At 45.2% G+C, this 13,269-nt stretch overlaps 5 non-coding genes across 5 annotated transcripts; all 5 read left to right on the top strand.

Annotated features, from left to right (window-relative positions):
* Positions 1 to 1,311: 1,311 nt before the first annotated feature.
* Positions 1,312 to 1,405, top strand: LOC127677092 (small nucleolar RNA SNORD116). Its single transcript, XR_007976494.1, has one exon. It is a non-coding gene; the product is annotated as a small nucleolar RNA SNORD116 (small nucleolar RNA).
* A 2,552-nt stretch (positions 1,406 to 3,957) lies between these two features.
* LOC127677093 (small nucleolar RNA SNORD116) lies at positions 3,958 to 4,051 on the top strand. The gene has a single exon (XR_007976495.1). It is a non-coding gene; the product is annotated as a small nucleolar RNA SNORD116 (small nucleolar RNA).
* A 2,547-nt stretch (positions 4,052 to 6,598) lies between these two features.
* Positions 6,599 to 6,692, top strand: LOC127676437 (small nucleolar RNA SNORD116). The gene has a single exon (XR_007975915.1). It is a non-coding gene; the product is annotated as a small nucleolar RNA SNORD116 (small nucleolar RNA).
* A 2,549-nt stretch (positions 6,693 to 9,241) lies between these two features.
* On the top strand, positions 9,242 to 9,335 carry LOC127677095 (small nucleolar RNA SNORD116). Its single transcript, XR_007976497.1, has one exon. It is a non-coding gene; the product is annotated as a small nucleolar RNA SNORD116 (small nucleolar RNA).
* A 2,550-nt stretch (positions 9,336 to 11,885) lies between these two features.
* Positions 11,886 to 11,979, top strand: LOC127677096 (small nucleolar RNA SNORD116). Its single transcript, XR_007976498.1, has one exon. It is a non-coding gene; the product is annotated as a small nucleolar RNA SNORD116 (small nucleolar RNA).
* The last annotated feature ends 1,290 nt before the right edge of the window (positions 11,980 to 13,269 follow it).

Below are 13,269 nucleotides of genomic sequence, written 5' to 3' on the forward strand. Positions count from 1 at the left end.
ATGAAAGACGAACTATTCACAAGAGACAAAAGAGAAGACAAAAGATGGACCAAAGAGGCATGAAACCACCACTGAGAGCTTATCAAGGAAAGTGAGAGAGCCACACAGAAACACACACAAAGAAACACAGACAAACACCCCCCCACAAACCCCCACATACGCACCTCTATACACACACACTCATAACATACACACACCAAGAGACAGAGACAAAGACGGAGAGAGAGCTAGAGAAAAATATTGAGAGAGAGATACAGAGACTCAGAGAGATATGTTGTTCCAGGGCCAGTAAAGCCTGCTACTTATGAGCTTGAAAGCAGAATCAGTTTACTTGTTTGATTTCTGCCTCATTCCATTAGCCAGTTGAAGAAGTCAGAGTAGGATAAGAGCCATGATGGAAGATACTTATGTGGGCCAGATCGACATCCCTGAAAGGACATATTTGTGGTGAACTTCCCCAGAGCCGACTCCACATTCTCACCCTTTATACTGAAGCAGAAGTGTGATTGCCCATGTTAGTGCAATTTTCTTGCTACATGCTGTATCATGTGCCCTTAAATTCTTGTTAATATAGTAGAGAACTTTTGTCGAGTAGGTTGGTGTTCAGGTCATCTTGGAATTTGCGGTTCATCAGTGGAGCAGCTCACATTTCATCCTTAAGGCCTTGGATGGAGGTGAAGGCCCAGCAAGCACTTGATAACAAAGGGCGTGCTATGTCCCCAGCCGAGGTCAGAGTGGACACATAGCCCCTATGTGTATGGAGGAAGCCTACAGGTTGACAAGAGCAGGAGTGTTATGGGTGTCTGTAAAATCTGACAAGCCCAAAGGACTCAGTAAGCTCATCTTCATTCTTGCTTTGCATGGGTCCCACTAAAATGGCGGCATGTGCTCTTGCTGTCTTCACAGGGTGGCATTCCTTTCCAGCAAGGGCCCGTGGTGACACTCAGAAGAAATGAACACACCAACATTGGTTGACTGGTCATGGCACCGCACTGATCATCCGATGAACTGGCTAACTGTTGCTGCCTTGCTCAAGGGTACCTTAGAGAAAAGGTAAGGAACACATGAATTTGCTCCAGGAACTCAATGTGCTCAGGTCTTGGTAGAGCTGTGAGGAACTGTACGGTTTGTGCCCTGTGCTTTAGGGACACGAAGCAGGATTAGGGCCTCTGGTTCTCCCTTGTTTGGAGCTTAGGCCGATTGATTGATCCCTAGAAATGAATGGGCAATGGCCGGCAGTTCCTTGCTCTCCCAACACCAAGCACTCCAGAGTACCCACAAGGTCTTTGTGAAAGGCACTGCAGAGTGCTTGGATCGATGATGATTCCCAGTCAAACATTCCTTGGAAAAGCTGAACAAAATGAGTGAAAACTCAGTACCGCAACTCTCATCGAAACTGAGGTCCGGCACCTGGGGTCCTCCAGGTCCTATGGGCATCAGAAACAGGCAGGCCAAGCACCCCTTTGCCCTTGCTTCCTCGGGCTTTAGCCAGACACACTAAAAATGGGTATGTGCTTGTCCTACTCCTCAGGAAACCATGGCCGAGGCCATGGCAGGCCCTTTTGTTCTTGTGGCTTGCTCCGGTAGCTTTTGATGACATTCTTGGCAGGGACTTAGAAGGTAGAGCCGCTTGCTCAAGGAGTGTTGTGCAGCCCTAAAGGACACTGGAATTTGAAGCAGAAGGAATAGGTTTGGCGCCAAAGTTTGGCTCTTCATATGGGTTTGAGGCTTTTCTGAAATGCTGACATGAATGATAACACACTTGTGTTGCCAGGCAGAGAGACAATGGAGTGCAGGCTGCAGGAGAAGTGTAGCCTGATTGAGTAGCATAGCTTGGGCACTTTTATAGACTGTGGAAGATTAAAGTGGACAAGAGGGGACTTTGTGGCCTGAAGTCTGCAAGATTCCCACGCTAATAGCTTAGAAATAGAGCAAGGTTGATCAATTAGAGATGATGCTAGACATGTCTCCTGTAAGGTTCCACCTGATTGACACAATTCCTTATGTCCCTAGATTCATGAGCCGTTTGTGGACTCAAGTCAAAGCATGAGATTTGCAGACCTGTGACTGAAATTGATGTGTGGAGGGAGATTGGGCAGGAACCTCCACATTTAATGAATGCATTTGTCTTAAATAGTGTGGTGGAGATATCCGTTAAATCGGGTGTTTAAGATATCCCTTGATATCTTTCCACATTGTTCCAGGCCTCCTTCACAATGTCAAAGTTACAGATCCTTGAGATCTGCTCACAATGGTAGGCTTATGAGAAAATACTGGAACGATCTTCCTTCAAAACTACAAACTCATGGATCATGGTACTATTATATTTTCTGAGATAGTGATTTAAATCTACCTTAAAGCCAATTGCTAGCTGTTCATAGGAGGAAATGCTCAATGGGTCTCAGGATATCCTTGAAACCTAGCTTGAGACCAATGTTCATTGGCACATTCAAAGAAAAACTGGAATTTTTAAATGGAGGTGGCATAGTTGATTAAATTTATGGCCATGAGTCAATTTGCACCATGGATTAGAGGATCTAAGTCCCAATGTGGCATGCCTCTGTTGGTGCTTCTGAGGGGTTTGTCGTGATAATTCTTTTCAGCAAGGAAAAATCATTGCATAGCAGATAAACTATGGTGGTCCCATGAAAGACGAACTATTCACAAGAGACAAAAGAGAAGACAAAAGATGGACCAAAGAGGCATGAAACCACCACTGAGAGCTTATCAAGGAAAGTGAGAGAGCCACACAGAAACACACACAAAGAAACACAGACAAACACCCCCCCACAAACCCCCACATACGCACCTCTATACACACACACTCATAACATACACACACCAAGAGACAGAGACAAAGATGTAGAGAGAGCTAGAGAAAAATATTGAGAGAGAGATACAGAAAGTCAGAGATATATGTTGTTCCAGGGCCAGTAAAGCCTGCTACTTATGAGCTTGAAAGCAGAATCAGTTTACTTGTTTGATTTCTGCCTCATTCCAGTAGCCAGTTGAAGAAGTCAGAGTAGGATAAGAGCCATGATGGAAGATACTTATGTGGACCAGATCGACATCCCTGAAAGGACATATTTGTGGTGAATTTCCCCAGAGCCGACTCCACATTCTCACCTTTTATACTGAAGCAGAAGCGTGATTGCCCATGTTAGTGCAATTTTCTTGCTACATGCTGTATCATGTGACCTGAATTTCTTGTTAATATAGTAGAGAACTGTTGTCGAGTAGGTTGGTGTTCAGGTCATCTTGGAATTTGCGGTTCATCAGTGGAGCAGCTCACATTTCATCCTTAAGGCCTTGGATGGAGGTGAAGGCCCAGCAAGCACTTGATAACAAAGGGCGTGCTATGTCCCCAGCAAAGGTCAGAGTGGACACATAGCCCCTATGTGTATGGAGGAAGCCTACAGGTTGACAAGAGCAGGAGTGTTATGGGTGTCGGTAAAATCTGACAACCCCAAAGGACTCAGTAAGCTTATCTTCACTCTTGCTTTGCATGGGTCCCACTAAAATGGCGGCATGTGCTCTTGCTGTCTTCACAGGGTGGCATTCCTTTCCAGCAAGGGCCCGTGGTGACACTCAGAAGAAATGAACACACCAACATTGGTTGACTGGTCATGGCACCGCACTGATCATCCGATGAACTGGCTAACTGTTGCTGCCTTGCTCAAGGGTACCTTACAGAAAAGGTAAGGAACACATGAATTTGCTCCAGGAACTCAATGTGCTCAGGTCTTGGTAGAGCTGTGAGGAACGGTACCGTTTGTGCCCTGTGCTTTAGGGACACGAAGCAGGATTAGGGCCTCTGGTTCTCCCTTGTTTGGAGCTTAGGCCGATTGATTGATCCCTAGAAATGAATGGGCAATGGCCGGCAGTTCCTTGCTCTCCCAACACCCAAGCACTCCAGAGTACCCACAAGGTCTTTGTGAAAGGCACTGCAGAGTGCTTGGATCGATGATGATTCCCAGTCAAACATTCCTTGGAAAAGCTGAACAAAATGAGTGAAAACTCAGTACCGCAACTCTCATCGAAACTGAGGTCCGGCACCTGGGGTCCTCCAGGTCCTATGGGCATCAGAAACAGGCAGGCCAAGCACCCCTTTGCACTTGCTTCCTCGGGCTTTAGCCAGACACACTAAAAATAGGTATGTGTTTGTCCTACTCCTCAGGAAACCATGGCCGAGGCCATGGCAGGCCCTTTTGTTCTTGTGGCTTCCTCCCGTAGCTTTTGATGACATTCTTGGCAGGGACTTAGAAGGTAGAGCCGCTTGCTCTAGGAGTGTTGTGCAGCCCTAAAGGACACTGGAATTTGAAGCAGAAGGAATAGGTTTGGCACCAAAGTTTGGCTCTTCATATGGGTTTGAGGCTTTTCTGAAATGCTGACATGAATGATAACACACTTGTTTTGCCAGGCAGAGAGACAATGGAGTGCAGGCTGCAGGAGAAGTGTAGCCTGATTGAGTAGCATAGCTTGGGCACTTTTATAGACTGTGGAAGATTAAAGTGGACAAGAGGGGACTTTGTGGCCTGAAGTCTGCAAGATTCCCACGCAAATAGCTTAGAAATAGAGCAAGGTTGATCAATTAGAGATGATGCTAGACATGTCCCTGGAAGGTTCCACCTGATTGACACAATTCTTTATGTCCCTGGATTCATGAGCCATTGGTGGACTCAAGTCAAAGCATGAGATTTGCAGACCTGTGACTGAAATTGATGTGTGGAGGGAGATTGGGCAAGAACCTCCACATTTAATGAATGCATTTGTCTTAAATAGTGTGGTGGAGATATCCGTTAAATCGTGTGTTTGAGATATCCCTTGATATCTTTCCACATTGTTCCAGTCCTCCTTCACAATGTCAAAGTTACAGATCCTTGAGATCTGCTCACAATGGTAGGCTTATAAGAAAATACCGGAACGATCTTCCTTCAAAACCACAAACTCATGGATCATGGTACTATTATATTTTCTGAGATAGTGATTTAAATCTACCTTAAAGCCAATTGCTAGCTGTTCATAGGAGGAAATGCTCAATGGGTCTCAGGATATCCTTGAAACCTAGCTTGAAACCAATGTTCTTTGGCACTTTCAAAGAAAAACTGGAATTTTTAAATGGAGGTTGCATAGTTGATTAAATTTATGGCCATGAGTCAATTTGCACCATGGATTAGAGGATCTAAGTCCCAATGTGGCATGCCTCTGTTGGTGCTACTGAGGGGTTTGTCATGATAATTCTTTTCAGCAAGGAAAAATCATTGCATAGCAGATAAACTATGGTGGTCCCATGAAAGACGAACTATTCACAAGAGACAAAAGAGAAGACAAAAGATGGACCAAAGAGGCATGAAACCACCACTGAGAGCTTATCAAGGAAAGTGAGAGAGCCACACAGAAACACACACAAAGAAACACAGACAAACACCCCCCCACAAACCCCCACATACGCACCTCTATACACACACACTCATAACATACACACACCAAGAGACAGAGACAAAGACGGAGAGAGAGCTAGAGAAAAATATTGAGAGATACAGAGAGTCAGAGAGATATGTTGTTCCAGGGCCAGTAAAGCCTGCTACTTATGAGCTTGAAAGCAGAATCAGTTTACTTGTTTGATTTCTGCCTCATTGCAGTAGCCAGTTGAAGAAGTCAGAGTAGGATAAGAGCCATGATGGAAGAAACTTATGTGGACCAGATCGACATCCCTGAAAGGACATATTTGTGGTGAACTTCCCCAGAGCCGATTCCACATTCTCACCTTTTATACTGAAGCAGAAGTGTGATTGCCCATGTTAGTGCAATTTTCTTGCTACATGCTGTATCATGTGCCCTTAATTTCTTGTTAATATAGTAGAGAACTGTTGTCGAGTAGGTTGGTGTTCAGGTCATCTTGGAATTTGCGGTTCATCAGTGGAGCAGCTCACATTTCATCCTTAAGGCCTTGGATGGAGGTGAAGGCCCAGCAAGCACTTGATAACAAAGGGCGTGCTATGTCCCCAGCCGAGGTCAGAGTGGACACATAGCCCCTATGTGTATGGAGGAAGCCTACAGGTTGACAAGAGCAGGAGTGTTATGGGTGTCTGTAAAATCTGACAAGCCCAAAGGACTCAGTAAGCTCATCTTCATTCTTGATTTGCATGGGTCCCACTATAATGGCGGCATGTGCTCTTGCTGTCTTCACAGGGTGGCATTCCTTTCCAGCAAGGGCCCGTCGTGACACTCAGAAGAAATGAACACACCAACATTGGTTGACTGGTCATGGCACCACACTGATCATCCAATAAACTGGCTAACTGTTGCTGCCTTGCTCAAGGGTACCTTAGAGAAAAGGTAAGGAACACATGAATTTGCTCCAGGAACTCAATGTGCTCAGGTCTTGGTAGAGCTGTGAGGAACGGTATGGTTTGTGCCCTGTGCTTTAGGGACATGAAGCAGGATTAGGGCCTCTGGTTCTCCCTTGTTTGGAGCTTAGGCCGATTGATTGATCCCTAGAAATGAATGGGCAATGGCCGGCAGTTCCTTGCTCTCCCAACACCCAAGCACTCCAGAGTACCCACAAGATCTTTGTGAAAGGCACTGCAGAGTGCTTGGATCGATGATGATTCCCAGTCAAACATTTCTTGGAAAAGCTGAACAAAATGAGTGAAAACTCAGTACCGCAACTCTCATCGAAACTGAGGTCCGGCACCTGGGGTCCTCCAGGTCCTATGGGCATCAGAAACAGGCAGGCCAAGCACCCCTTTGCCCTTGCTTCCTCAGGCTTTAGCCGGACACACTAAAAATGGGTATGTGCTTGTCCTACTCCTCAGGAAACCATGGCCGAGGCCATGGCAGGCGCTTTTGTTCTTGTGGGTCCTCCCGTAGCTTTTGATGACATTCTTGGCAGGGACTTAGAAGGTAGAACCGCTTGCTCAAGGAGTGTTGTGCAGCCCTAAAGGACACTGGAATTTGAAGCAGAAGGAATAGGTTTGGCACCAAAGTTTGGCTCTTCATATGGGTTTGAGGCTTTTCTGAAATGCTGACATGAATGATAACACACTTGTGTGGCTAGGCAGAGAGACAATGGACTGCACCCTGCAGGAGAAGTGTAGCCCGATTGAGTAGCATAGCTTGGGCACTTTTATAGACTGTGGAAGATTAAAGTGGACAAGAGGGGACTTTGTGGCCTGAAGACTGCAAGATTCCCACGCAAATAACTTAGAAATAGAGCAAGGTTGATCAATTAGAGATGATGCTAGACATGTCTCCTGGAAGGTTCCACCTGATTGACACAATTCCTTATGTCCCTGGATTCATGAGCTGTTGGTGGACTCAAGTCAAAGCATGAGATTTGCAGACCTGTGACTGAAATTGATGTGTGGAGGGAGATTGGGCAGGAACCTCCACATTTAATGAATGCATTTGTCTTAAATCGTGTGGTGGAGATATCCGTTAAATCGTGTGTTTGAGATATCCCTTGATATCTTTCCACATTGTTCAAGGCCTCCTTCACAATGTCAAAGTTACAGATCCTTGAGATCTGCTCACAATGGTAGGCTTATGAGAAAATACCGGAACGATCTTCCTTCAAAACTACAAACTCATGGATCATGGTACTATTATATTTTCTGAGATAGTGATTTAAATCTACCTTAAAGCCAATTGCTAGCTGTTCATAGGAGGAAATGCTCAATGGGTCTCAGGATATGCTTGAAACCTAGCTTGAGACCAATGTTCATTGGCACTTTCAAAGAAAAACTGGAATTTTAAAATGGAGGTTGCATAGTTGATTAAATTTATGGCCATGAGTCAATTTGCACCATGGATTAGAGGATCTAAGTCCCAATGTGGCATGCCTCTGTTGGTGCTACTGAGGGGTTGGTCGTGATAATTCTTTTCAGCAAGGAAAAATCATTGCATAGCAGATAAACTATGGTGGTCCCATGAAAGACGAACTATTCACAAGAGACAAAAGAGAAGACAAAAGATGGACCAAAGAGGCATGAAACCACCACTGAGAGCTTATCAAGGAAAGTGAGAGAGCCACACAGAAACACACACAAAGAAACACAGACAAACACCCCCCCACAAACCCCCACATACCCACCTCTACACACACACTCATAACATACACACACCAAGAGACAGAGACAAAGACAGAGAGAGAGCTAGAGAAAAATATTGAGAGAGAGATACAGAGAATCAGAGAGATATGTTGTTCCAGGGCCAGTAAAGCCTGCTACTTATGAGCTTGAAAGCAGAATCAGTTTACTTGTTTGATTTCTGCCTCATTGCAGTAGCCAGTTGAAGAAGTCAGAGTAGGATAAGAGCCATGATGGAAGATACTTATGTGGACTAGTTCGACAACCCTGAAAGGACATATTTGTGGTGAACTTCCCCAGAGCCGATTCCACATTCTCACCTTTTATACTGAAGCAGAAGTGTGATTGCCCATGTTAGTGCAATTTTCTTGCTACATGCTGTATCATGTGCCCTTAATTTCTTGTTAATATAGTAGAGAACTGTTGTCGAGTAGGTTGGTGTTCAGGTCATCTTGGTATTTGCGGTTCATCAGTGGAGCAGCTCACATTTCATCCTTAAGGCCTTGGATGGAGGTGAAGGCCCAGCAAGCACTTGATAACAAAGGACGTGCTATGTCCCCAGCCGAGGTCAGAGTGGACACATAGCCCCTATGTGTATGGAGGAAGCCTAAAGGTTGACAAGAGCAGGAGTGTTATGGGTGTCTGTAAAATCTGACAAGCCCAAAGGACTCAGTAAGCTCATCTTCATTCTTGCTTTGCATGGGTCCCACTAAAATGGCGGCATGTGCTCTTGCTGTCTTCACAGGGTGGCATTGCTTTCCAGCAAGGGCCCGTGGTGACACTCAGAAGAAATGAACACACCAACATTGGTTGACTCGTCATGGCACCGCACTGATCATCCGATGAACTGGCTAACTGTTGCTGCGTTGCTCAAGGGTACCTTAGAGAAAAGGTAAGGAACATATGAATTTGCTCCAGGAACTCAATGTGCTCAGGTCTTGGTAGAGCTGTGAGGAACTGTACGGTTTGTGCCCTGTGCTTTAGGGACACGAAGCAGGATTAGGGCCTCTGGTTCTCCCTTGTTTGGAGCTTAGGCCGATTGATTGATCCCTAGAAATGAATGGGCAATGGCCGGCAGTTCCTTGCTCTCCCAACACCCAAGCACTCCAGAGTACCCACAAGGTCTTTGTGAAAGGCACTGCAGAGTGCTTGGATCGATGATGATTCCCAGTCAAACATTCCTTGGAAAAGCTGAACAAAATGAGTGAAAACTCAGTACCGCAACTCTCATCGAAACTGAGGTCCGGCACCTGGGGTCCTCCAGGTCCTATGGGCATCAGAAACAGGCAGGCCAAGCACCCCTTTGCCCTTGCTTCCTCGAGCTTTAGCCAGACACTCTAAAAATGGGTATGTGCTTGTCCTACTCCTCAGGAAACCATGGCCGAGGCCATGGCAGGCCCTTTTGTTCTTGTGGCTTGCTCCCGTAGCTTTTGATGACATTCTTGGCAGGGACTTAGAAGGTAGAGCCGCTTGCTCAAGGAGTGTTGTGCAGCCCTAAAGGACACTGTAATTTGAAGCAGAAGGAATAGGTTTGGCACCAAAGTTTGGCTCTTCATATGGGTTTGAGGCTTTTCTGAAATGCTGACATGAATGATAACACACTTGTGTTGCCAGGCAGAGAGACAATGGAGTGCAGGCTGCAGGAGAAGTGTAGCCTGATGGAGTAGCATAGCTTGGGCACTTTTATAGACTGTGGAAGATTAAAGTGGACAAGAGGGGACTTTGTGGCCTGAAGTCTGCAAGATTCCCACACAAATAGCTTAGAAATAGAGCAAGGTTGATCAATTAGAGATGATGCTAGACATGTCTCCTGGAAGGTTCCACGTGATTGACACAATTCCTTATATCCCTGGATTCATGAGCCGTTGGTGGACTCAAGTCAAAGCATGAGATTTGCAGACCTGTGACTGAAATTGATGTGTGGAGGGAGATTGGGCAGGAACCTCCACATTTAATGAATGCATTTGTCTTAAATAGTGTGGTGGAGATATCCGTTAAATCGTGTGTTTGAGATATCCCTTGATATCTTTCCACATTGTTCCAGGCCTCCTTCACAATGTCAAAGTTACAGATCCTTGAGATCTGCTCACAATGGTAGGCTTATGAGAAAATACCGGAACGATCTTCCTTCAAAACTACAAACTCATGGATCATGGTACTATTATATTTTCAGAGATAGTGATTTAAATCTACCTTAAAGCCAATTGCTAGCTGTTCATAGGAGGAAATGCTCAATGGGTCTCAGGATATCCTTGAAACCTATCTTGAGACCAATTTTCATTGCACTTTCAAAGAAAAACTGGAATTTTTAAATGGAGGTTGCATAGTTGATTAAATTTATGGCTATGAGTCAATTTGCACCATGGATTAGAGGATCTAAGTCCCAATGTGGCATGCCTCTGTTATTGCTACTGAGGGGTTTGTCATGATAATTCTTTTCAGCAAGGAAAAATCATTGCATAGCAGATAAACTATGGTGGTCCCATGAAAGACGAACTATTCACAAGAGACAAAAGAGAAGACAAAAGATGGACCAAAGAGGCATGAAACCACCACTGAGAGCTTATCAAGGAAAGTGAGAGAGCCACACAGAAACACACACAAATAAACACAGAAAAACACAACCCCACAAGCCCCCATATACGCACCTCTATACACAAACACTCATAACATACACACACCAAGAGACAGAGACAAAGACGGAGAGAGAGCTAGAGAAAAATATTGAGAGAGAGATACAGAGGGTCAGAGAGATATGTTGTTCCAGGGCCAGTAAAGCCTGCTACTTATGAGCTTGAAAGCAGAATCAGTTTACTTGTTTGATTTCTGCCTCATTCCAGTAGCCAGTTGAAGAAGTCAGAGTAGGATAAGAGCCATGATGGAAGATACTTATGTGGACCAGATCGACATCCCTGAAAGGACATATTTGTGGTGAACTGCCCCAGAGCCGACTCCACATTCTCACCTTATATACTGAAGCAGAAGTGTGATTGCCCATGTTAGCGCAATTTTTTTGCTACATGCTGTATCATGTGCCCTGAATTTCTTGTTAATATAGTAGAGAACTGTTGTCCAGTAGGTTGGTGTTCAGGTCATCTTGGAATTTGCGGTTCATCAGTTGTGCAGCTCACATTTCATCCTTAAGGCCTTGGATGGTGGTGAAGGCCCAGCAAGCACTTGATAACAAAGGGCGTGCTATGTCCCCAGCCGAGGTCAGAGTGGACACATAGCCCCTATGTGTATGGAGGAAGCCTACAGGTTGACAAGAGCAGGAGTGTTATGGGTGTCTGTAAAATCTGACAAGCCCAAAGGACTCAGTAAGCTCATCTTCATTCTTGCTTTGCATGGGTCCCACTAAAATGGCGGCATGTGCTCTTGCTGTCTTCACAGGGTGGCATTCCTTTCCAGCAAGGGCCCGTGGTGACACTCAGAAGAAATGAACACACCAACATTGGTTGACTGGTCATGGCACCGCACTGATCATCCGATGAACTGGCTAACTGTTGCTGCCTTGCTCAAGGGTACCTTAGAGAAAGGTAAGGAACACATGAATTTGCTCCAGGAACTCAATGTGCTCAGGTCTTGGTAGAGCTGTGAGGAACTGTACGGTTTGTGCACTGTGCTTTAGGGACACGAAGCAGGATTAGGGCCTCTGGTTCTCCCTTGTTTGGAGCTTAGGCCGATTGATTGATCCCTAGAAATGAATGGGCAATGGCCGGCAGTTCCTTGCTCTCCCAACACCCAAGCACTCCAGAGTACCCACAAGGTCTTTGTGAAAGGCACTGCAGAGTGCTTGGATCGATGATGATTCCCAGTCAAACATTCCTTGGAAAAGCTGAACAAAATGAGTGAAAACTCAGTACCGCAACTCTCATCGAAACTGAGGTCCGGCACCTGGGGTCCTCCAGGTCCTATGGGCATCAGAAACAGGCAGGCCAAGCACCCCTTTGCACTTGCTTCCTCAGGCTTTAGCCAGACACATTAAAAATTGGTATGTGTTTGTCCTAATCCTCAGGAAACCATGGCCGAGGCCATGGCAGGCCCTTTTGTTCTTGTGGCTTCCTCCCGTAGCTTTTGATGACATTCTTGGCAGGGACTTAGAAGGTAGAGCCGCTTGCTCAAGGAGTGTTGTGCAGCCCTAAAGGACACTGGAATTTGAAGCAGAAGGAAAAGGTTTAGCACCAAAGTTTGGCTCTTCATATGGGTTTGAGGCTTTTCTGAAATGCTGACATGAATGATAACACACTTGTGTTGCCAGGCAGAGAGACAATGGAGTGCAGGCTGCAGGAGAAGTGTAGCCTGATTGAGTAGCATAGCTTGGGCACTTTTATAGACTGTGGAAGATTAAAGTGGACAAGAGGGGACTTTGTGGCCTGAAGTCTGCAAGATTCCCACGCAAATAGCTTAGAAATAGAGCAAGGTTGATCAATTAGAGATGATGCTAGACATGTCTCCTGGAAGGTTCCACCTTATTGACACAATTCCTTATGTCCCTGGATTCAGGAGCCGTTGGTGGACTCAAGTCAAGGCATGAGATTTACAGACCTGTGACTGAAATTGATGTGTGGAGGGAGATTGGGCAGGAACCTCCACATTTAATGAATGCATTTGTCTTAAATAGTGTGGTGGAGATATCCGTTAAATCGTGTGTTTGAGATATCCCTTGATATCTTTCCATATTGTTCCAGGCCTCCTTCACAATGTCAAAGTTACAGATCCTTGAGATCTGCTCACAATGGTAGGCTTATGAAAAAATACCGGAACGATCTTCCTTCAAAACTACAAACTCATGGATCATGGTACTATTATATTTTCTGAGATAGTGATTTAAATCTACCTTAAAGCCAATTGCTAGCTGTTCATAGGAGGAAATGCTCAATGGGTCTCAGGATATCCTTGAAACCTAACTTGAGACCAATGTTCATTGGCACTTTCAAAGAAAAACTGGAATTTTTAATTGGAGGTTGCATAGTTGATTAAATTTATGGCCATGAGTCAATTTGCACCATGGATTAGAGGATCTAAGTCCCAATGTGGCATGCCTCTGTTATTGCTACTGAGGGGTTTGTCATGATAATTCTTTTCAGCAAGGAAAAATCATTGCATAGCAGATAAACTATGGTGGTCCCATGAAAGACGAACTATTCACAAGAGATAAAAGAGAAGACAAAAGATGGAC

Source organism: Apodemus sylvaticus, chromosome 1, assembly GCF_947179515.1.
Source record: "Apodemus sylvaticus chromosome 1, mApoSyl1.1, whole genome shotgun sequence".
In the NCBI taxonomy this organism is placed as follows: domain Eukaryota; kingdom Metazoa; phylum Chordata; class Mammalia; order Rodentia; family Muridae; genus Apodemus; species Apodemus sylvaticus.